This window comes from Halichoeres trimaculatus, unplaced genomic scaffold (assembly GCF_033239565.1).
Source record: "Halichoeres trimaculatus isolate MK-OKI-2021-1 unplaced genomic scaffold, fHalTri1.1 fHalTri1_scaffold_11, whole genome shotgun sequence".
Taxonomy (NCBI): domain Eukaryota; kingdom Metazoa; phylum Chordata; class Actinopteri; order Labriformes; family Labridae; genus Halichoeres; species Halichoeres trimaculatus.
This window is the reverse complement of record NW_027437189.1, coordinates 28950749-28973341: the sequence shown is the minus strand read 5'-3', so window position 1 is coordinate 28973341 and position 22593 is coordinate 28950749. Positions and strand designations below refer to the sequence as shown.

General features: G+C 41.0%; 1 protein-coding gene across 1 annotated transcript in view; it reads right to left on the bottom strand.

Annotated features, from left to right (window-relative positions):
* Positions 1–20042, bottom strand: part of LOC141799091 (plexin-A1-like) — a 453927-nt gene extending 433885 nt beyond the window's left edge. Inside the window, exons 1-2 of the mRNA XM_074681180.1 lie at positions 19627–20042; positions 13202–13455 (exon numbers count right to left, since the gene is read on the bottom strand). The gene's annotated coding sequence lies outside the window, so the exon portion shown is untranslated. The remainder of the gene's footprint in view (positions 1–13201; positions 13456–19626) is intronic.
* Between the last annotated feature and the right edge of the window lie 2551 nt (positions 20043–22593).

Here is a 22593-nt window from a genome sequence, read left to right as displayed (position 1 = left end):
CTGAATGTGGCCCATATAAAGTATAACAAGTCAATTTTTTCTTAAAATAGGATAAAAGCATATGATAAGATTTCAGGTTTTTTGCAGTGCAAGATGTAAAAAGTGTGGAGGTAAAGCGATTATTCCATTAATCGACTGTGAAATGAAAGTAAAACTGAAAAGGAGTTGATGTACCTGAAGGTGGTTTGACTCCATGTTTTTGAAGTTTGTATCTGCACTAAATAGTGACTGTCAGAAAGGATGAATCTGCAGCATCCTCATGTGTTTATCCTGTTGCTTCATTCTGAACTAATCAGAAATCTCTGTAAAAGCTTTTAATGGTTGCCCCCTGCACCTGAGATCTAATCACTTGCAAGAAACAGGAATCTAAAGGACAAAAATGTGATAACTGTGTGGGTAATATCACAAAAACATTCAAACAAGCTGCTCATCCAGTTCACTGCGTGTATAGAGGCTTAATCCATGCTGCACCTGTTTGATTCAACTCTCACCCGTCCCTGTATCACCCACTATTTTCCTACCTGAATGTTTTTACTATCAATGAAGGCAAATGTGCCAATAACAAATGACACATTCAACCCAGCAGTAAAGAAACTTTTCAGCCATACCAGACTTATCTCTCAGGCTTCTACCACAGTGACCTTTTTTAAGGATAAAAAGACTCAGAGAGATGAAACAAATATGGGATGCAGGTTTTGAAATGGTTCAGCACTTAGCCTGGTCTTAAAAAAAGGTGTGGAAGCGCTCTGATTGACAAGCCAGATGTCCCCTCCAGCTCCCCTGTGGAACAGCGAGCACACGGCTGAGCTAAAGGAAGCACCAATGTGCAAAGAAATGAGAAAAGCCTCAGCCTATCTTCTTCTGGCCGAGTAGCTCTGCTCTGCTCTGCCCGCTCTTCTCTCTTTATTAAAAAGAAACACATGTAGTGTCGGAGCGTCCAAGTATGAAATTCAATTCTCATCCCCCAAACGGTATTTTTATTAAAGCTGTTACTATCACGGCACGCAGGCAGGCTCGGCCTGTTCAGCCTGCTCAGCCCGGCTCGGCTCAGCTGTGCGGGAACATACTATACAAGGAGGAGGAGACAGAGAGTATTAGTGAGGGTGAATGCAGGGTGGAGGATGAATGAGAGACAGACAGCTGTGAGGAGAGGAGAGGAGAGAGGGAGGGAGGGAGGAAACAGTGTGAACAAGGCTGCGAAGGATTGAGGCAGTCAGCAGCGGGGCGACAGAGGAGCTTAATTCGCCCATAAGGCAGCTCAGCCTCTTATGCAATTTAAGCGGGACGTGCCTGACTTGAACTCGGGTTAGCGCCATGGCATGGCCCGGCACACAGAATCAATGGCACATGTGTGCAGAGAATTACTCTGTGTACAATAATTTTCATGACTTTTATATTGTTCTCAAAGTGGAATAGCATCTTAAATCAATCTCCATCCTTATCTTTTGTTGAGAGGCGCCACCCTGCTGTGGCTACATATTGCTGCAGCTCTCTCTTCTTTGTCCATTTTTTGTTATTTTTTCATCTCTTTGTCGTGATCTTTGTATTTGGAGTGGGTCATTACTTTGTATGGCTCACTTGTTGGTCATAGACACCAAACTGGTTTTGTCTTCGGTCATACTTTTACTATTTTTGCTCCTGTGTTTTTCTGGAGATCCTACATGTAACCATGGCTGCTTTGTTTACATGTGAAATTAGCTGTTAGCAGCCTGTAGCATGTCAGTGCTAACTGGTGCAAGGCCTGATGTTTCCCCACAAGTGAGGAGGAGGTGGTGAGGACGACCTGCTGGTGAGAGATAGGAAGCAACGACATTGGCCTGTCCTCCCATCTATCCTTATTGGGAACGTAAGATCTATCTCCAATAAGATGGACAAGCTAGCTGTGCTAACCCAGCAACAGAGGGAATACCAGAAGGAAGAGTAGCATTGTGCTATTCATTTACATGGCTAACAGAGCTAACACTGGACATGAACGCCACATTGGAAGAGCTTCACCTGCTGTGAGCAGACAGGATCTAGGAGACAGAGATGGAGCATGACTGAAGAAGCTCAGTCCTGGACCTTGTGGAGGTGGAGGCTGGCTGAACTGGAGAATGATGGACAAGCTGTCAGCATCTATTTTCTTATGGACCTTTTTGCACTTTCTTCTTCTTACTTTTGTTTTCTTGATTGCAGCTGTGACTCCTCCTAAATTTCCTCCCAGGGATAAATAAGGTCCATTGTATTCTATTCTAATCTATTCTATGTTTTCTGATGCTGGGTTCAAATTCATTCTTTCAGTGAGACCTGACAGTTTTTGAACATTTTTTTATCAAAGCAAAAAAGAAGTCAGATGAATCCACAACAGCACAAAGTATGACACTGATTAAATTATGCTGATGCTACAATAAGAAGGTTTTCAAAGTTGATCCCATTTTTCATCCTCCAAATTTGAGAAATGTGAAGAAAAATCTGTTCTAATCTTGTTCTCCAGAGCTTGTTGAACCATTTTTGAATGTGAAACCAAAAGTCCCAAATTCACACCCCTCGTTTGCTGCACAGTGAAATATGACATGATGAGAAGTTAACAGCTTTGATGATCACTTCCTTTTTTTAATTCTTGTAACCACATTTCAATGATATTAGTAACATCTCACAGTCAGATTGTATACTGAAGCACTCCTTACTGACAGTTGGCCTGTGAGTACAACAAACACCGACAAACAACAAGCATGTCGTCACATAATAAACATGAGTGAGGCACTTTCCTGTAGCATTTGTTGAAGGGGTACACACTTTTCCAATTCGTTATTATTCCTGTTAAATGAGTAAGTAATATTAATAGTATGCTGACTAGTTTGTAAACTTCGTCCAGTAAAAGAATCTCTGACCTCCAGGGAGGTGAAATGTTGATGAAGAATCGGGTTGGTTGCAAACAGTGTACAGGTAAGAAGCTTCTCTTGATATTCTTGAGCCCTATTTCCGCTAAGCAGTCTGATTTGAATCAGTACAGTCTAGTATGGGTTGGGTCGGTTGAGCTTGGTACTGTTTGTGTTTCCACATCCAACCATTTACCCCCCTGGAAGGCAGCATGCAAGCCAGATGCCCATAGCTGCTTCAGCGTAAAGAAAAATGCTACACCAAAGGAAAACAAAAATCAATGATGGGAAACATCCAGCAATATGTCCTCTCAGTGACTGGCATGTGGTTCTTCGTTGCTAAGTGCAATCAAGCTTTGTTTCAGAGAAGGCCGTGTGCTACGAGGAGAAATATGGCTGCTGCTGCACAGGAAGTGATGATTCTTTCAATCAATCAATGAGCTGCAGTGTTATTGCTCCCCCTTCTGGGATCAGATCGTTTTAGTCTGACACCCGAACAGAAGGGTCCCAAAAAGTGGGACAACTCGTCTTTGTTATCTGGGGGATCTGTCCCAGAATTAGTCAGAGGAAACGCCACAAAATGCTTGCCGTGCTGAGACATACTGAACTGAACCGCTTGGTGGAAACAGGGCTTAAGGTACCTGTATCCAAATAATGCAGAAGAATGATCATATTCTTTCCCATAAACAAAAAAAAACTCTCTCTCTAACATACATTGAAGTCACTGATTCAGAGAAAACACAGATTTTTCTCAGATGAAACCAGTGCCAAGTTTCATTTTCTCTGTGTTAAAGTTTTGTCCCCGTTTGCATTTTTAACATTTTATTTATCAAGAATAATTTCAGTACAAGTGTGCTAGTCAAGTTGAGTCTGATTGCATGATTAAGTTCTTTACTAGTTTGAAAATCTGCATTTTGAGGACTCAAACCACTAAAAATGGAAATCCTAATAATCCCACTCAGGATATTTCTGCCATGAATCTCCCTCTTCTCCTTCCCGACAGAAAATACACAGCTGGGGTCAGCTGCCCCTGTCTGTGCCGCAGAGAAAACAACGCATTGTAGCTAAACTATTCTGACAGGCCTGCCCTTTTTACACACAAGGAAGATGAGGAAGATGAGGGAGAGAAGGAAGAACAGAGCAGTGAGTGGTCGGGGATGGTGGTGAAAAGGGAGGAACAGGGAAACAATGCACATTAGAGAAGAGGAAGTGAGGAAAGGACAATGGGGGTCATGGAGGGACTCGGGGAAACAAGTGGGGGCATGACTTTGAGGCCGGCTGTGTGTCTGGTTGGCTGGGTGAGTCAGTAAGAGGCTGTGTCATTGGTTGGCTGGAATCAGGGCTCGCCGGCTGCACGGCTGACTGACTGGATCTCAGACCAACAGGCCGGCTTGTTGATGTGGTAGGCAGCTGCACGGAGGGCTGACAGGGTGCTTGACGGGTGTAAAGGTTGGCGGGCTGTCTCTGTGGATGGCTAGTTGGCTGTCTGTGCATTCATTATGCATCCCCTGTATCTGATGATGTGGGTCAGGCTAAGTTCTATCCAGCTGGGGAAGCAGACAGGCTCTGCTGAGAGCAAGGCCCTTAAGCTAGAGCCTGCAGCAATACAGAACAGGCTGCAGCATCAGCAGAATCACAATGTACTGTGGTTTAGCATTTTCCATTCAATTCAGTTCAATTCAGGTTTCATTTGTTACTTCACAACATTAGCAAACTCTGCCTGCTTGTTTGGACCCAGCACATTCTGCACAAGTCTTTGCAATACTTGAAGAAGCATTTGCATCTAAAAGAGTTGAGGCCTTTGTACACTGGCTTGTTTTTTTTCCATCTTTTATTTATGTTTGCACACTCCAGAAAGTTTTTTAAAATATATTTTTTATTGTCTTTTTTTTTCAGAACAGGTTTGATTTTTTCCATGCTTTTGCATTTATCAAAATCATTCAAAAAGAGCTGTGAGTAGTAAAAAAAAAAAAAAGAAAAAAAAAAGACAATGATGCTAACCCCTGCTACTTTGTTTTTAAGTAACATTAACCAGGGCCTGTATGGACTTTCAGCCATTAAACAAATGGAACTATTCCTAATGTTCTGTTTTGGAATGGCCCGTTTGGCTGCAGCGTTGACTACTGCAAATCATTGGACAGTTAACTAATTACATCAAGAAAGTGATGCAGATGCAGATTACGTCATAATTTTGGGGAACTATCGGGAAACCCCATTAAACAAATTTGAATTGTGCATGCCTGCTACACATAAACAGCAATAAGCCTAGGAAGCAGTAATGGTGTGACTGAGAAGATCAAGAAAAACATTTTTCAGGGTTCAGCTCCATTTAGAAATAGAAATTTGATTACAAGAGTACACATGAACAAACAGATGTTATCAGATGGTCAATCAGATGATAAACAAAGAGAAAGGGAAAGTTTGGCCTAAGCTCTTGAACAAAGTGAGTGCGTGTGGTGTTTCTGAGTGCAGGGTAGAAAACCTCAAAAATAAAATACCGTAAGCAATATAAAAGCTGCTCTGAAGAACACGATTTGCTGCAGGTGTTTGACGAACTCCAACATTTCACCACACACACAACTCAGAAGAAGCAAAGAGCAAATCAAACCTGTGAAACTGAAGAGCAGTGAGGCCTGGCCACTTGGAGACTTTGATTTCCTCCCTTATCACATCTGTTCACTGAAAAATACTGTGTCTCCTAAGTCTAAATTTGCTGTATGGCTAAACATTGTCATACTTTTCCAAAGGATAAGTTTGATATCTAAATATCCTGTCTTTTCATACTTCGTCTTTGCACAATGTCTGCCTTTAAAAGGCCGAACCGGTGGAGTAATCTTGTCGTTAGTGCCTGTAATGGTGGGGCCTACCTCCATTAAATTGAATGCTTTTTTTGGCATGTTAAACTGGCTCACCGCTCATTAATTTTATTTATTTATTTATTTATTAAGTTCTAGCACAAACTGTCGGTTTTCCTTGCTAATGGCTGGACATGCATACAGGTCCTAAACATTAAATAAAGGGAAAATTCAATTCAATGCTAAAACTTTTGAAGTCATCGACAGTTTAAAGATTTACTCATCAACTCTGTTGCTGTTGTCTGGATTGCAGGACAAGATGGTGCTCCACTTTCCCAATCAGCAATAGTTTGGATCCAACAGTCTGTCCCTGAGCTTTGCCTCTGCTGTTAGAAAAAATGTATACTCCTGTTATGGAGTTTCAATCATTCAGAATTATGTATTTAACACAGTCTGGTAATGAAGGTAAATTAATGTTAGCTCATGAGTCCCACTAAAATGATAAAGATTTTCAAATTTCACTCATCACTTTGACAATTACAATCTTAGCATGGATTCTACTTCTCATGTTAGTGCCTTTCCTCTAAGAGTCACACCTGATGTGACATAACAAAAGGCAAACCGAATGAACACTCAAGCTGTGTAAATGTAATCCCTCCATGAGAAGTCATTCATGCCATGCTGTATGTGGGCTGAGGTAATGTTTATCTTGGACATTTAAATTCATGATGCATAATTCCGAAGTTGAGAAGTCAAAACAACTCTGATTGAGACTTGTCGGTCCAAATCAGCTTTGATGAGATCTGTCATCCTTATATAACTGTACTGACCCAAGGAGGCAGACTGCCCTTGTCGCTCCGTTTCCCCTCACAGTTTGGGTCTTGGTCTTTCTTTCTTTTGTGGAGCAGAGTTTTAAACAGTACAGCCGGGCCACAGAAAGACATAAGGACAGCATCAGGTCAGGAAGCTTTTGCACCAACAGTCAAAGCTGGGAGTTGATAAAAAAGTTCATCAAGAATAATATACCTTGTAAGATGCTGACTCTTCATCTTAATCCAGTTAATTCTGTTTTCTTTGTTTATTTCAGGGGAGGGATAAACCTGTGTGCAGCCAGCAGAGACACAACCAGAAGCACCATAATCACTCCATTTTGGCAAAGTAATGGCACCTCTCAAAGACTGCCTTGTTATTTTCACCAAGGTTGGACGAATTATTTCTCTGTAGGAAACCACCAGGACTATTCTACCTCAAGCTGTGCAAACAGCATGCTCAATAGACTCCTTCACACTGTGAAAAACACAGCTTCAGCAACAAGGCTAGCACCCAGCTGTAGGGCCGGGGTGGCTGAGGCTCAGGAGGTGGAGTGGGACATCTATTAGGCACAGGGTCGCAAGTTTGAGCCATCGCGCCTCCTGTTTGCATAACGTGTCCTTCAGGACAAAGATAAAGTCAGGTGGGCAGGTCAGCGTATTGTGTATCAGCTTTGCAGCCACCAGTAAGAGCTCCACAGACACCAGCACATGAATGCAGAAATAAGTTGTATGGAATTCATTTCCTGGCTTAATTCAAGAGCATTTTTAATTGATTTAAAAGCAGTATATTATTGATTTCATGTTCAGATTTTGTGATTTTGTCTCTCAAAATTCTGCTCTTGCACTTAAATTTGTTTTGCGCAAAACTGTGTCCTTACGCTCAGTTCTAATGCTACTCATGTAGATTTCCTGCGCTCACACTCGGGTTCTTCCTCTCACGCTGGGAGAATTTCTGCTCACAGATCTGTCTGCTCTCTATTTTTTTTTGGGATCAACCTATAGAAGGCTGACTAGTATTGACCAATCAGATTATCCCTGTTTTTGTACAGGTGCGTTCGCTGCTCTTCACGGAGCTCTTTTCACCTGGTTTATCAGCCCCCTGACCTCAGGGGCTGTAATAAATGTGATTTCTTTAATTTTTTTGTCCACTGTTGAAATCAGATATCATTCAATAAATACACAAGCGCCCGTGTTTTTCACTAAAATAGCTATATTGTATAATCATAGCCGCATGACACAGTGCTCTTTGTGGTGTGCTAGCAGCGAAAACAATGTCACCATCATGAAGCTAGTGGGACAATAGATCTCATACAAAAATGGACTGACAAAGTCAAGGAAATCAGGCTTGTGTTTTAAGTTCATTTCAGTGAAAACTATATTAGGCTGTGCACTGAATATTCGATTATATACCAATCATAGACAGAGATCTGTAAGCAGAAATTCACTCAGCGCAAAAGGAAGAATCCGAGTGTGAGTGCAAGAAATCTGCGCCAGTAGCACTTTATCCGAGTGCGAGGACACAGTTTGAGCATGCGCAAAGCAAATTTAAGTGCAAGAGCAGAATATTGAGAGACAGTATCATGAAATTTGAGCATGAAATCAATAAAATACTGTTCTCAAATCAATTACAAATGCTCTTGAATTAAGATTGAAAATTAATTCCATAGAGTTGGCACATTTTAGATTCATGGCGATAGAGTGATTTTTTTCTCTGTAAACAAATAGAATCATTCTCATTATGGGCAAAACCTTATTCAGAAAAAAATTATTGTGTTGTAGAATAACAAATAAAAACTGAACGAACATTTTGACCAACAGAAGGAAAAAACAAAGAGGGTTTTCAATCCAGAACCTCACTACTGCTCATCACTAAATGTTCACATTTCTGCCCAACGTACCTTTAAAGATGAAGTCTTTCCCAGTTCACTGTTCACATCTTCTAAGATCTCTTTTGAGATTGTCCCATTAACACTTATGTCTCTTTATGAGCTACAAAAACAAAGACCTGAAGAATTAAACTGAAGTGATATTTTAGTGCCTGAAGCCATGGCCATGGGGTGAGTGTCACAAAAAGTCTGCTTGTGGCTAAAGCTAGCAGAGGTGGCTTAAGGATTCACATCCATTACTCAAGTAGAAGTATAGATACTACAGTTTAAAAAGACTTGTAGAAGTTGAAGCTTTTACTTCAGTGAAAGTGTAAAGATCCTGGTTTCAAAAATACTTTAAGTACAAAGTAAAAGTAACGTTAGGGGAAGAAAATGTCATTAACGTCAGCTTAGGCTGAAGCCCCCCACATCCCACCCAAGTCTCCGCCACGGTCATCTCTGTGATAGGCTGCACATGTCTTATCTTGTTGCTAAAGTGCGACGTAATTTGTGTCATGTGCAAGTGCGATGGATCAGATACAAACCAAAAGTGTGTCTCAATGGTATTTTGTTGTACCCCTCATCCAATCGCAATCAAATTCAGATCCAGATGGTGCGATTTGGGTAATCTTAGAATATGTGTATGCTTATTTGATGCGTGTGGGTTTTTTTGTTTTGTTTTTTTGTTTTTTGTTTTTTTTGAAGGGGAACAAGGGGAATAAAAACAAGCCGAAATGAAACGTAAGGAGTAGAAGTAAAGAGTCGGCTAAAATTTCATTCCTCCAGTACAGTATAGATACCCAAAATTTCCACTTAGGTAAGGTAACAAAGTATTTTTGCTTCGTTACTTGACACCTCTGAAACTTGAATTTTCCTCCCTCTCCAAAGATTGATTCACTCTGTCTTGACAGGAAATATAACGTGCTTGTAGCTCCAACATGATCAACAGAAATTTAAATTTTGGGCTCAATACCTTACATCAGGGGTGTCAAACTCATTTTCACTGAGGGTCACATTAGCATAATGGTTGACCTTGAATGGCCAAATGTAACCGTGAGACAGTAAAAAAATGTGGCTGAATGTAAATATAAATGTAATTAGTTAGAGGCAATTTCTTCAGCCACAATAAAGCTAGCCTTTACTGCTACATTGTTTTTGGTTATGGCTTTCTTGAACACATCCTGCTGTGATTGCAGTTTGCATTTTAAATCTTGCACTATTTGCTGTTTTTCTTGAAGGCTCACTTTGCTCAGTGTTTGGTGTCAAAATGCCAACAAAGATTGTACTCTTTGACAACTGCCACGGCCTCATAACAAAAATAACAGTGTTTTTTTTTTCCTTGAAGCACAAACATATATTGGCCTTCCCATCTTTCTTGAAACTGCTTTTCACCTGTATCAAATTTTCTCTTCCTGGACATTTTAGGATCATTGTTTTATTTCTCAATTCCACTACTTTAGAAAATGGTGCTGATGTGAAAACACTGCAGCCTAGTGGCGAGATGTTGTAAGTTGGTTAACATAACCGGTATGGGAAACATAGTTTATGGTCAATGCACCCTTTTGACTTATCTGTTAAACAGCAATCAAACCTTTTAAGCTCATGTGGCCTCATAAAATGACATGGCGGGCTACATTTGGTCCGCGGGCCTTGAGTTTGACACATGTTCCTTACATAATGATTATAATTAGAACCAATTGGTATAATTGAGGTTCCAACCTGTTTACTGTAGCTTCAGTGGCCTTTATCAACATTTGAGTTTTCCTGGTTTACAGTGAGGGCATTCACTGTGCTCACTTGGACTTAACCTCATGGCATCCTGAGCTTGTTTTACATTAACTTGAGAGTCTTTGACTTCAGTTATTCATGGCTGTCTTTGTGGTCTAGTTTTCTGTATTCATCATCGCTCATGGTGCTGATATATCAAGCCTGGGTAATTCTTACACAGAAGCACAGGTTCAATGAGAGGTCTGGATGTGCTGTGAGCATTCTGACTGCTCAGAGGAAGCTGAGCGATCCTTTAGACTGAGTCAATGCTGCTACCCTCAAAACCTCCTCTTCCTCCCTAACCTACCAAGACTAGCCTTTTTCTTTATTACATTCACCTTTCTAACACTCAGTCAGCCCTCCATTCACCCCATGAAACTCAATCTCCATTCTCCCATCCCTCCTCTTTCCACCTGTCCTCTATCCATACCAGAGTTCAGGTGCAGACCACTTTGAGAAACTACAAATACAAGGAACGGAAACGTAATCACACCTGAAGTCATCAGATAAAACTACTTTCTTCTTCCTGCTGAACTTCACTGTTAAAACCTTGTGTAAATCATTTTGTTATCTCCTCCTGACTGTATATTCTCTAAGTGACCTGACTATCTGTTCTTGGCAGCTGAGAATCTCCTCGCCTTGTCTGACATCCTGCATTAATTTCACATGAAGTGAGAAGTAGCGATGAAGATTTCCCCCATGGCGAGATGGAGATGCTGTGATTAACACCAGAGAGAGACGCTGAGCTGAAAGAGAGAGAACACAGGAGAGGACCACAGGGTGGTGTTGGAGAAGGAGGGAAGGAAGGAAGGAGGGGGGGAGGCTGGCACATGAGAAAGAGAAGATGCCGGGTGAGATGAGGACATTTCTGAAGGTGGAGAGGAGATGAACATGAGGGGTGTTTGAACAACCATGACAAGAAAATCAATGATGATGTGAAAGGTGAATGATGTGAATATGGGTGAGTGGAAATATGGTGATACAATTTGACACACTTATCACTTGTTAACATGCATATAGAGTAACAGTGCTGGATGTTCAAACTAAATGTGTGTTGATTTTTAAACCGCTACATATTCATCTGTTGCAGAAATCCCTTAATCTGTAAACTTATCAAAATGCTTTGTTCTAAAAATAGCATCAGATCTTCATGAGACTAGCAGAAACAATCACATCATCACCAGAGGATCTCATGATCGGCTCATGACTTGCTGGAGTGGCGGGCCTCAGGCACCAAGATGCATTGCTCCACCATAGACTGTAAAAGAATTGAACGTCACCTTGCTCGGCTCAAAGTGAGGTCTGCATAAAAGCTGCTCCCCCTGGTGGCTGGCTGCATTATAGGTCAAAAAATTCATCGCCCCAGCCAGTCCAGATGGGCTGTGGTCACTCTTTAAAAAATAAATAAAACTCGTAGAAATGTTTCTCACATCAGACTGTTGTGTTAATTTAAATATATTATTGGGCTGCCTTGTATTCAAGTCCTCTTTTTTCTGAAAAGTTTTGTTTTCATTAGTTATTAGAGGTTACAAATAAGGCTTTAAGTCATGTTTAATGATTGTTGACAGCTGCAATTCTTGTGTCTTTTTTTTTCGGGGATTGTAAAATATATCAGGAGGGAGAGCCAGGAAGAAATTAGACTCTAAAAAAGATCATTATTATTTTTGTCACTCGGCTCTACTCAGATCGTCTCTGAGTCTCTCATAGTCTCTACTGCGCTGTAGCAGCTCCTGGGACTGTGGTACTTTGGCTTCAAAACTGTACAATGGTAAAAAGAGGAGCCACGCTGTCCACTCTATATACAGTCTATGAGTTCCACCCACAAAAGGCTTCAGAGAGCCTTAAAGGGACAGTCTGCAGATTTTCCCTAAAAAATAAAATGTCAACTTTTTCAGGAATAATCCTGCTCAATCGTCACTTCTGGGCTTCTATACATGTGTGTCAGTGTCTAGGTCTGCCTCAACCCCTCCTCAGCCTGAATGTTGATGTTTTGGCTGTACTGAGATGTTTCTGGGTGGAGAGTAGACGTCATTACCTCAGCCAATCACAGAGCACCAAGTGCACAAGTGACTTTGCGTGTTGGCAATTGTGAGTGGAAGCTAATCAGAGCAGCTATGTAGCTCTTACTCCGTAGCACGGAGCAAGAAAAACAACCAAAGTGAAATGAAACGTCAAACAGATAGAGCTTTCTCCTAAAAGACAAGGGTGAAGCTTGGCTTGACTTTCACTCACTTACAGGCACTTGGAGAGCAGCACGGGATGAAGAGCGCTGCAAGTGAGTATGTGTCAAATACCCGTGATTAGCTTGTGCTAACATGCCAAGACAGGTGTACGGCCCTCGAGTCTCTCCCATGTAAAAACGCGATGCTACAGCTGATTGCTAGGCTAGTGAGTGTGTTCATGTAGTCACTGTTTTAGGCTATGGGTGTGTGCTGCCGCTGGCACTGAGCCAAGGAGGAGGAGCCCAGTCTAAATGTTGTGTTTACTAACAAGTGATGAAAATTCCTGCAAACCCTACCTTTAAAGAGACAGCAGTTAAACTAAAGTGTTTCAGAGGCTGAAATAAGGGTTTTCTAAAACACCAAAATGAGAAAAACAGAAATTTGTTTGAGCTTCTACGGGTTACCAGGGGGACAAAGAAAAAAGTTAAATATACACAGTACCCCCTCTTTAAGCTGATCATGTCAAAAAGACTCATATGTCCACTCCATACAGACACACAGTGCTTTGAACCCAAGCAGTAGTTTGCTCAAAAAAGTTGGAGGCAATTTAAAAGCAGAAGTAACACAATCTAAAAATTCAGGACTATTGGCTTCCTGCTGACAGCAAAGTTAGTTTCTGTCTTGACCAGCGCTGCCCTGCCTGGATTAGTCAGAGAGAGTTTTAAATCAAACTGAACATTTCTTACTTCCTCAAAGAGTGTTTCCTCGAGGCAGGTGGTGTCTGCTCTCAGACAGCCTGCAGGGTTTTCATTCAGATGAAATTATTTCACCAAACCTCAAGCAGAAAGGAAGGTTTATTGTTTGCTGTGAATGAAACACTGCCTATTCTCTGGTGTTAGAGTATTATTGATATTTCAGAGAAAAGACTGAGAATAAATTTACCTTCAGTTTTCCTCCAGCAGGATGAGATCCTGAGGATTTTTACGGCCACTGCTTTCCTTGATTTGACTGTGTCATAAGTATGGCTCTGGACCTGCCTGTCAGTGTGAGAGTGCTCCGTCTCCCCTGTCTCAAATCCAGCTCCAGGAAAATGCCAAGTTGAGTTTTCAGCCTGAGTGCCTGGGATGTGCTCGGTGCAACCATCAGTGTCAGCAGAGTACAGTACCTGAAACAGCCTCAGTCCAAACGCTGACAGGCTGAAGAGAAGGGAGATGAGGAGAAGAATCAACCAGCAGTGGAGCCAGCCATCCAGTCAGCAGACATTAAGCACAGAAGAATCACATTAAAGCATTTCTGAGAGGACATTTTTTCAATATTTATCTGCTTCACTTCTTTGAAAAGGGAGCTCACTTTTACTTTTGAAGGTTACGAAGAAAAGCTGAAGATGTTTAGGAGTCTTATTTTGATGCAGGACTCTTTAATAAAGGGATTGATGCTTTTTGACTTTGTCTTAACATACAAAAACAATCCTCTCAATGGAAACACTTTTCCAAGCCTGGGTTTGAGTGAAGACGGGCTCCTGCACTTAACATCTCAGGGAGCATCAATGTACTCTATTCTACCCCTAAACAAATGAAGCCGGGCTTTACCACAGGCCTTTGGGTACTGTGCTATATTTCTTTTTGTGAGAAGGTTCTCTTGACCAATTTCTGCCGGATTATGGATGCATTAAGTCCACTTTTTGTTTTCCTTTCACAACCATTAGCTAACGTTTTTTTTTAGCTAAGAAAGATGGAGCTTTTATAGCGAGAATCAGGCACTTCTATCCACTTTAAAGGATTTCAGGCACTGATTTACATGTTTTTTTAATGCAATAAATAAATGCTGGTCACCTGAAATAAATCACAAGGTCATAATTCAGTTCAATATGATACCAATTAATTATAGAGTATATTTCAGCCAGAGCGTCAATTTTGTCTCATATGAAAGAGATTCTTAAAGCACTAATGCTGTTCATTGTAAAATGAACCTTTTATCTGAGTACATTATAAAAATTTACAAAGGCTTAGAAAACGAGTTACATAAATGTCCTTTTTATTTAACATGACGACACACACACCACACTGCACACACTCTTTAAGATAACTGCAATTTTCAAATAATAGACATGTGTGATGAGAGTAGACTGAATGAAATGTCTTCTCTACAACCTTTAATTCCAAATACAGCAATGCACATTGGTCATAGCAAGCGGCAACAGTTCTTCAAGATTCAGTTTGAGACTGGCAGCAGAAACTCACAAAACCACAATCACATAAAAAACATCTGGTTTTTACAGAGGAAAATTAACACATATATGGCATAATTACAAATATATATGTATATTTATGTATGTTAATGTAAAAACATGGTTCCCTGTAGCTGTCAGCTAAGAGGACACAGTCCCTCAGTTTCAGTCATCCTAAATTAAACAAATCTAGGCTGAGTTTAACATGTTTGATACAGCCCACCCTTGTCAACGATGAGCTTTAGAACTTGGCGTTACACACAAATGAGCGACGTCACGAAGACTATGTCCATGTGTTAAAGGGGCTGTGAGGAGCTTCAAAGTGATATCGACAAAGTATCCCTTCGAGATATACACCTGGTCATAATCCACACTTCAAAATGAGATTATCAGCACCAATATAGGTTTGGTCAGGCAGGACTGAATTGATTTACAGCACGTCCAAGTCTCTATGACATCACCAAACCAGATGGGGAAGTTTAGCTGAGAGAAGAGGGATCTGTGTTTTTCTCTGATGAAAATGATTTCTGAGATTAATTTTGTCGTGATGGTGGACACTGGAGGCTAACTGATAGACAGAAAAAGGACAGAGGAGCAGAAAAAGCTAAACAGTGCAGGCCAAAGGCTAACACAGGAGCTAAACTGTTTTTGATAACGTTCATTCCAACCCACAGTCAGCAGTTATTCTGCAGTGGTCTGTTCAAACTTGAGAGTCTATCAATAAAGAGTGAGGTTATGTTAGCTCTGCTTGGTAGATGACTGACAGGACATAGCTAACCAGGATTCACTAACAGTAGTGTTAAGTATGACCAACTTCTAAACTACGGTACAAACTTACGTTTGCTTGTTGTCATTTTTCAAACAACAGCACTACCATAGACCATATAAAACATGGACTTAGTCTCCCCGATGTCACCCGTCTGATTCTGACACGGAAACTAAAGCACATCGGCTCTAGCAGCCACATTGGTAGTTCACAGCTTTTTTTGGCTTGGTGTGTATGTGACTTCTGGTACTTCTGGCCAGCCTCAAGCGGACAGTCAAGAAACAGCAGATTTTAGCACTTCTGCATTGTCTCAGATTCTTAGACCAGAGGTTTCCGTTTGAGTGCTTTATGACTGCTGACAAATACCTTACTTTGTTGCACTACACCCAGTAAAAAGTTGTCTTGATCAAAGAAAATTTGTTTTAATTCATTCTCCATATATTACTGAAACAAACACATGCCTTGTTGAAAATCACATCTTCACAACAGACTCCAGGCTAAAAAGGTGGCGATGCAGTCCAATTAAAACAGATTATCCTCACAGCACCTTTAAACAATCTAAGGTTCATGTTTTTGTGTTTTATATTTAGTAACCATTTAGACGTAACCATCACATCTTTTCATGTCAGTTTCTCCAAGCACTTTGTGGCTTTGTGGTTGTGATGCTGTCTAAACTCTTCCTACAGCTCTGTGTTTGTGTTCTGGTGTGAGTGTTAACTGTACATATACAACATATATACTGCAAATGAAAGATGCCACAGCTTCAATATTTTTTAGAGCATAGATGGCTACATTATGGAGATGTTATAGCTGGGTGATGATTTGCAGTGTTTCCACAACATTTTAACATCTTGTTGCACGTCTTGCATGCTAGCTTTTCTGTGTCTTTGAAATAAGGTGCTTTAAGGTTTTTGCTGGATTCAGTAAAGCACCTCACATATTCAAAGATCGGTCCGTTTATGAATCAGAATCTTATCTTTGAAATGAAATTCAATCTTAATCCAAATAATTTACTTTTTAATCAGCCACATTTGATGGTACATGTAGCATGGTTTCATTTTGATAAGACTTGTCTGTGCAGTGTGTTACATTTGTTCTGGCCATCAGATTTTCGACATCATCAGTTTCTGAAAGTCATGTAAATTGTGTTTCTGCACAGAGAGATTGCAGCATCCAGTGTCTCTGTGAATCCCGTGTCCTCCCTTTGTGCAGTCATGTTGGTGTCTGTCTGACTGACTGGGAGTCTGTCTCAGCTGTCTGCTGCTCAGGAGGAGATAGCCCAGCTTTTTCCTCAGGTTTCTCTCCTCAGTTTTGCTTGTAGGAAAAGCCCAGCTCAGCATTTCTGCCTCCTCCCCATTAAAACCTGTGTCCGATGTCGGTTTCTGCAGATGCAGTGATTTTCTATCCTCCTGCAGTTACTCATCTTTGCCCTTCCTTCCAAATACAGTAAATCATTAAAAGATTTGTCCTGGACTTTAAAACTACATTCTCCCTCCACTTTTCCATCTCTCCTCCCTCCCTGTCTTTCTCACTTCATATCCTCTTCATTTCCTTCTTTCTTCCACTCCGCTCCCTCTGAGCTCTGTCTCCTTCTCCCAAAACAATAATAACAAGCTTAGTGTTGCAGCTCGCTGACCAGCTCATGCTCCAGAAGGAACTGAATCCCACTGCTCAACACCAACACATAATCCTCTGCAAAGCCAGCCTTCCCCTTCTGGAACAATGCTCTCATTTACACCAGAGTGACCCTCGAATTAGTGCAGGAAAAGTCTGAGCGAGGGTAGAAAGAAGCACTGAGAGACTGCAGTGAATTTAAGGAAAGCTGAGGGGGAAAATGCCAATAAAAAGTTCTACTTTTTGGTCCGAGGGAAATTTTCCTCCATGCTTAAAACTGACAGGAGCCAAAACTCTAAGCCTGTTCTCTGCTGCCAACTCCATCAGCACTCATACAGCAATTGGACAAGTCAGAGGTTTACAGCTCACTCGCAGACAGAACACAGAGTGTGACACTGGAAACCTCGCGGCTCTGCGTCCGACCTCCACCTCTGATGTCTGCCAAGACAAACACAACAGCAGCTGCAAGGTCCAAACAAGAGGATGCTTTATTAGGCTGCTCTTCAACACTGCTGGATGGACACAGGCAGATCTCATTACAACCTTGCAACCTTGCCAGTGAATGTGACTATGGAAATTGATCATTATTCTCGTATCTATTCAGTAGTAAGATCAGTAGTATCTCATCTTTGCACTTGATTACCTCGTCCATCTCATCTTTTCAAGATAAAATAATATTATAATGGATAATGGCAAATTATCTCCCAGCGGAGATGGGAACTCTATGTTTGCGACTCTAATTCAAGTCGCACATGAAGACTTTCAACTCGACTCTGACTCATATTTTGGGACTTGTGAACAATCATTAGGTTTTCTTTGTTGGAATGTTGAGATTGAGGAAACTCTGATGAGCTAAATGTGATCCCGTCATTTTTTCATGGTAACCACGGTAACCACTCGAGACCTGAGAGGTGTGGCTTGTGGCATTACGCGGTATCACCTGTACATTGGAATACGACAATGGCGACTGGCAGCAGACCTGTAGCTACTCTTTTACCATTTGTCTTTACATTTAGTTATAAAAACTTCAAACTGATCAGCACCAACAAAAGGAGAGCTGACTGCAAAGTCTGCAGGATCCAGAACATCAAGTTTTATCAGGCACCTGAAAACTCATCTGCATAGGTCAGTCACATTAGCGCAAACTAGCAACATAATATTTACTAAGCTTTCTGCTAGCTTTGCAACTGAATATTTGAATAGAAGAGCAAAAGTTTGCTTGTTGCACTTGTTAGTTTACACTGAGGTGCATTGAAATGATAGATATGTTAATCATCCATCCTAAAGGAAAACATTCATTGTGTGTTTTCTTCATTTTGCATCGCAGTGGCCTGATTAAAGTGATCATATAACAAACAACTTGGTACTGATACTGTATGCTAATAGATAGTAGTGATGATAATGCAGAAAATGCTTTGACTGCTTTTCGTAGATATAGCTGTGCAGTATTCTTAGTAGACTGGATAGCCGCAGATAACCAAAGCTCACAAGACTTTTTTTTTTAGAGACTTGACTTAAGGTGGATACACGCTACAAGATAATGGGGCTGATTTTTGCCCTGGTCTCCCCCTTATCAAAGCCAGCAAAGGCCAGATTGTCTGATGACATCATATGTGATTTTCCTGTGGTGTGGGGTAGGTTAAGACTGACCTTGTCCAGTTGGAGCTGATCAGGGCCATGTCCACACATAGCCAGGTATTTTCAAAGACAAACACCCCCCCTCGTTCGTTTTTAAAAGTACTTCTGTCCACACGCAGCGGGTAAATCCGACGGTGAGTGCAGCTCAAGGCATGCCAAACCCATAATGGGCAGTATTTTCCAAACATAAAACCCGTTTCAGCCAACAAGAATAAGCCCCCGTCATCCAGCTGTGACGTTTAAGAACTGAAAACTCAGTTTCCACAGGAAACCATGAAACCAGAGTTTTACAAAATCTTCACTTTGGCTGGAGTTTTCAGAAAACATTGTTTTCAGTGAAAACTGCAGTTTCGTGTGGATGACAGGCTTAAACGTATAAAAATATATGCGTTTTCTGAAATACCCGACTACGTGTGGACATGGCCCAGAGGTCCCCCGAATGAGAGGTCATAGCTAATGAACATGTTTAATATTTGTGACTAAAAATCCTGTAGTGTGTGGGGCACTCCGAGAGGAGCCGAGCAGGTACAGCATGTAATGTCACGTGTACCGAAGCAAAGCCAATCAAGACGCGAGCTGACTGACAAAAGAGAAAGTAAAAAATCTATCTGTGATACCTAAAACGACTTTACTCAGCTCACACTCACATTGTTATTCATACAGCCCAGAGGTCAAAAATAACCATCATTGCTTTTTCAGTTCATCCGTCATGTTTGTTTACAATGAAGTCACGTTTTACTTCGCGAGATTTGGAATATTGAGGGTGAAGAAGCTGAAGCTCTGCTGAATAATCTGTTAATGTGTGGTGTCCCCAGAGTGCACTCTACACACTATAAGATCAGACAAGAGAGATCATGTGATCTGTCTTTTGTTATCATAAGTGTGTGGTCTCTAAATGTGCGAAGGTTTGTAGAATCCTTTAAAGTGCACCAGCCTTTAGACTCATGGCTTAAGACTTGAGACTTGACTTGGACTCGCAAATAAAGACTTGTGAACATCTCTATCTTCAAGTCATGCTACAAATTAACTGTGCCTTTATCCTTTCATTCCTTTAGTTTGCAACTATTTCTCTCTATTTTCTTGTAGATCTTAACTTTTGTCTGAACATGCTTGATATCTTACCTTGTTGAAGGTTTAGGTGAAGGATCTTCTCCATCCATTTAAATCCAAACACGACTCCAGGGCTGATGTGTGGTAAATAAAAAATGGATGCTGTGCTTCCACTTCTTCAGGGAAGCACCACATGAAGAGGTGGTTTTGCTCGTGTTGCTGTTGTGTAGCTCCAGCTTCTCTTCCTTTGATCATAAAAAAGTCAGTACTCAATCGGTTTCATGCAATGTGACCCGTTCAGTATTTTCGGCAGGTAGGAGCAGGAAGAAAAAGATCCTATTTTCTTTCTTTGGAACCATTTTTGTTCAAACATGAATTGTAACAGTGTGATGAAAAGGTATATTCTTCATGGTAAACTACTGCACATTAACATGATATTAAAGAGCTCATGAAAGCTGAGAACCTGTGCTGTGTGTGACTCTCCGTCCTGCTCTCTCAGCAGGTGTATTTAACTTCAGAGCTGATTAGAAACACCTGCTGTGACATCACTGATTAGACAAGGAGTGCTACCTGGGGGGTATTGCACAAAACCAGGATAAGGGATTAAGCTGGCAAACATTGGTTATCCTGGATGAAGTTAGCCTGAAGTCGGTTGAACAAAAGCTGGCCAAGTTTATCCTGGACTAGTTACCATGGCAATTTATTCTCTGCAGCTAGCCTGCTCCAGACCAGGCTAACTACCAGGATCAGATTAATCCTGCGCTGGCTCTGCTCTCTGTAATGTAAGAAATGAGCATGGTTTACAGCATTTCCATGCTTTTTCTACACATTACATCATTTAATCATCCTGCACCCAAATCTTACAACTGTAGTCATTGCATTTGCTGGTTGACTTTAGTATTGTTTATTTGCACAGATTGTATGAAGACAACAATAACTTTTAACACAGACAGCTGAGAATCCTTTCTTTATTAATACAAGTCCCACAATAAAAGGTTTAAAATTATTATAAAGAAAATGGAAAAAACAACTGAAACTGAAATCAGTACTAAACCAAATTGATGAAAAAACAAAAAACAACCCTAAACCTACAGAATGAGAAAGAGGAGAAACAAAGGAAAAATAAATATATCCCACTACTGAAATGGAGTACAATATAACAGACAGAATATAACTTTGTCTTTACTGTCTCCTTAAAATAGGAAAATCATCCTATTTTAGGACTCCACCTTTAGGAGTGAAAGGGTCCCACATCATTCTGACTCCACTTTTTAACTTAAACACTCTTTCGATTCATTCATTCAGTCTCATTGTCAGCCCTGCTGTTATATTGCAATACTAATAAAGACAGCTTGTCAAATTGCTGTCAGAGGTTTAATTAACATGTATATCAGTATCTGTCACAGCCCCCCCTGGATCCCCTCCATCACTGGCCTCCTTTTATTTAAGTCGAGTGCCAGCTCCTCTGCTGGGGTCAGGTCCTGGCTTGTTGGGCCACCCCCTGTGCTGGTTTGATGTGTCTTTTTTTCACGGCTAAAATCGTACAGAAATTCTTTCTCAGCAGACAACAAATGTATCACTTCATTTGATAATTGCTCTTTGGGCTACGCATGAGTAACTTACCAGACTGCAGAATATTTTTATATTTGGTTTTGACCTGCTGCCAGGTTCTTTTCTGGCCAGACAGGTTTGTTCTTCATGACAGATGAGGGATGAAACAGAACACAACATAAGATAAATTGATTCAATAGATAACACCGACGCAGTTTAAATTTTCTTTGAACTGAATTATACTTCACATAACCTCAGTAACATGCACTTCTATGTGCCACATTAAAGAAAAACACAAGTATTGATTAGCGGACTTGAAAAGTCATCGATGACTGTGCGGATGCGGAGCTGATCAGCTCCACATCCTGAAACTGTAATTATGACAGTGTGTGGAGTACTGTTTCTTTATTGTACATGTTCGCGCTACTTACGTATTAAGCTGGTCAGTTATTAACTGCCAGGCTTTTTCCCCCTCTCCTTTTTTTATTTTTATTTTTTTTTAACCACACTCGTGTTGCCTTTCTTGTGGATTATATGTTTTACTTCTTTATTAAGTTGAAGAAGTATTGCTTGTTCATCCTGCTTGAAGAAAGATGCACGTCCTTGTTTCATTTTCAATCTGTGATTCTGTGATCGATCTCGTGGTCTTCTTAAGAAGGCTGAGAACGCGCACTTATCCAAATGATCCACACCTGGCTTGACTAAACCGCGTCTTTTCATCCTGGCTCGCCAATCGTGCAACCAGTTAATCCGAGAAAGCGCCGACTAGGCTTATTCAAGCCGCGCCTGCTCATTTATCCTGGATGTATTTATCCTACTTTCGTGCAATACCCCTCTGCTCTCTGCAGCTTAAAAACAGCAACAGCAGCTCTGTTACTCCCTGCTGATGTTCCCTTTCATCAACATGAACTAGATTAGCTTGTATACCATGTTACATGACTGCAGCCTCCAGACTGCAGGCACATATCTTGATGTTTGTTTATTCCGGGGTATTTTAAGCACTCTGTTGAACACCACACCTCTGATCAGTGCCAGCTTAGAAACACGCTTGAAGGCCATTTTCACAGAAGACACTTTGACATGCGACAGCAGGAAAAGCACAGGTGTGAATAACAGAATTAAGAATGGCTCACAGTTACCTTCATGCCGGCTCAGTTACACTTTGAACGTCTTTTAAAGGCTAAAGACACCTCCTCACATCTGAGTGCTCATAAATCACAAACAAGGCTTTGCCCTGTGCGTTTAAAATAGAAACTTTAACCTACACAATCACAACAAACCTGATGAAAATGTGTAATTTTAACTCTACAGCTGGGAATCACAAAAATCTGGATGCACAGCCAAATTTACCTGAGCTCGTCATTCACATCACTTTGCATACAGAGGTGTGTGACAAACAACATCACGGAGGCCAGCACACACTACTCCAAAGATTATTTCGCTCAAAGTGACTCCACACATGCTGTGAATGACTCATCCAGGAGACTT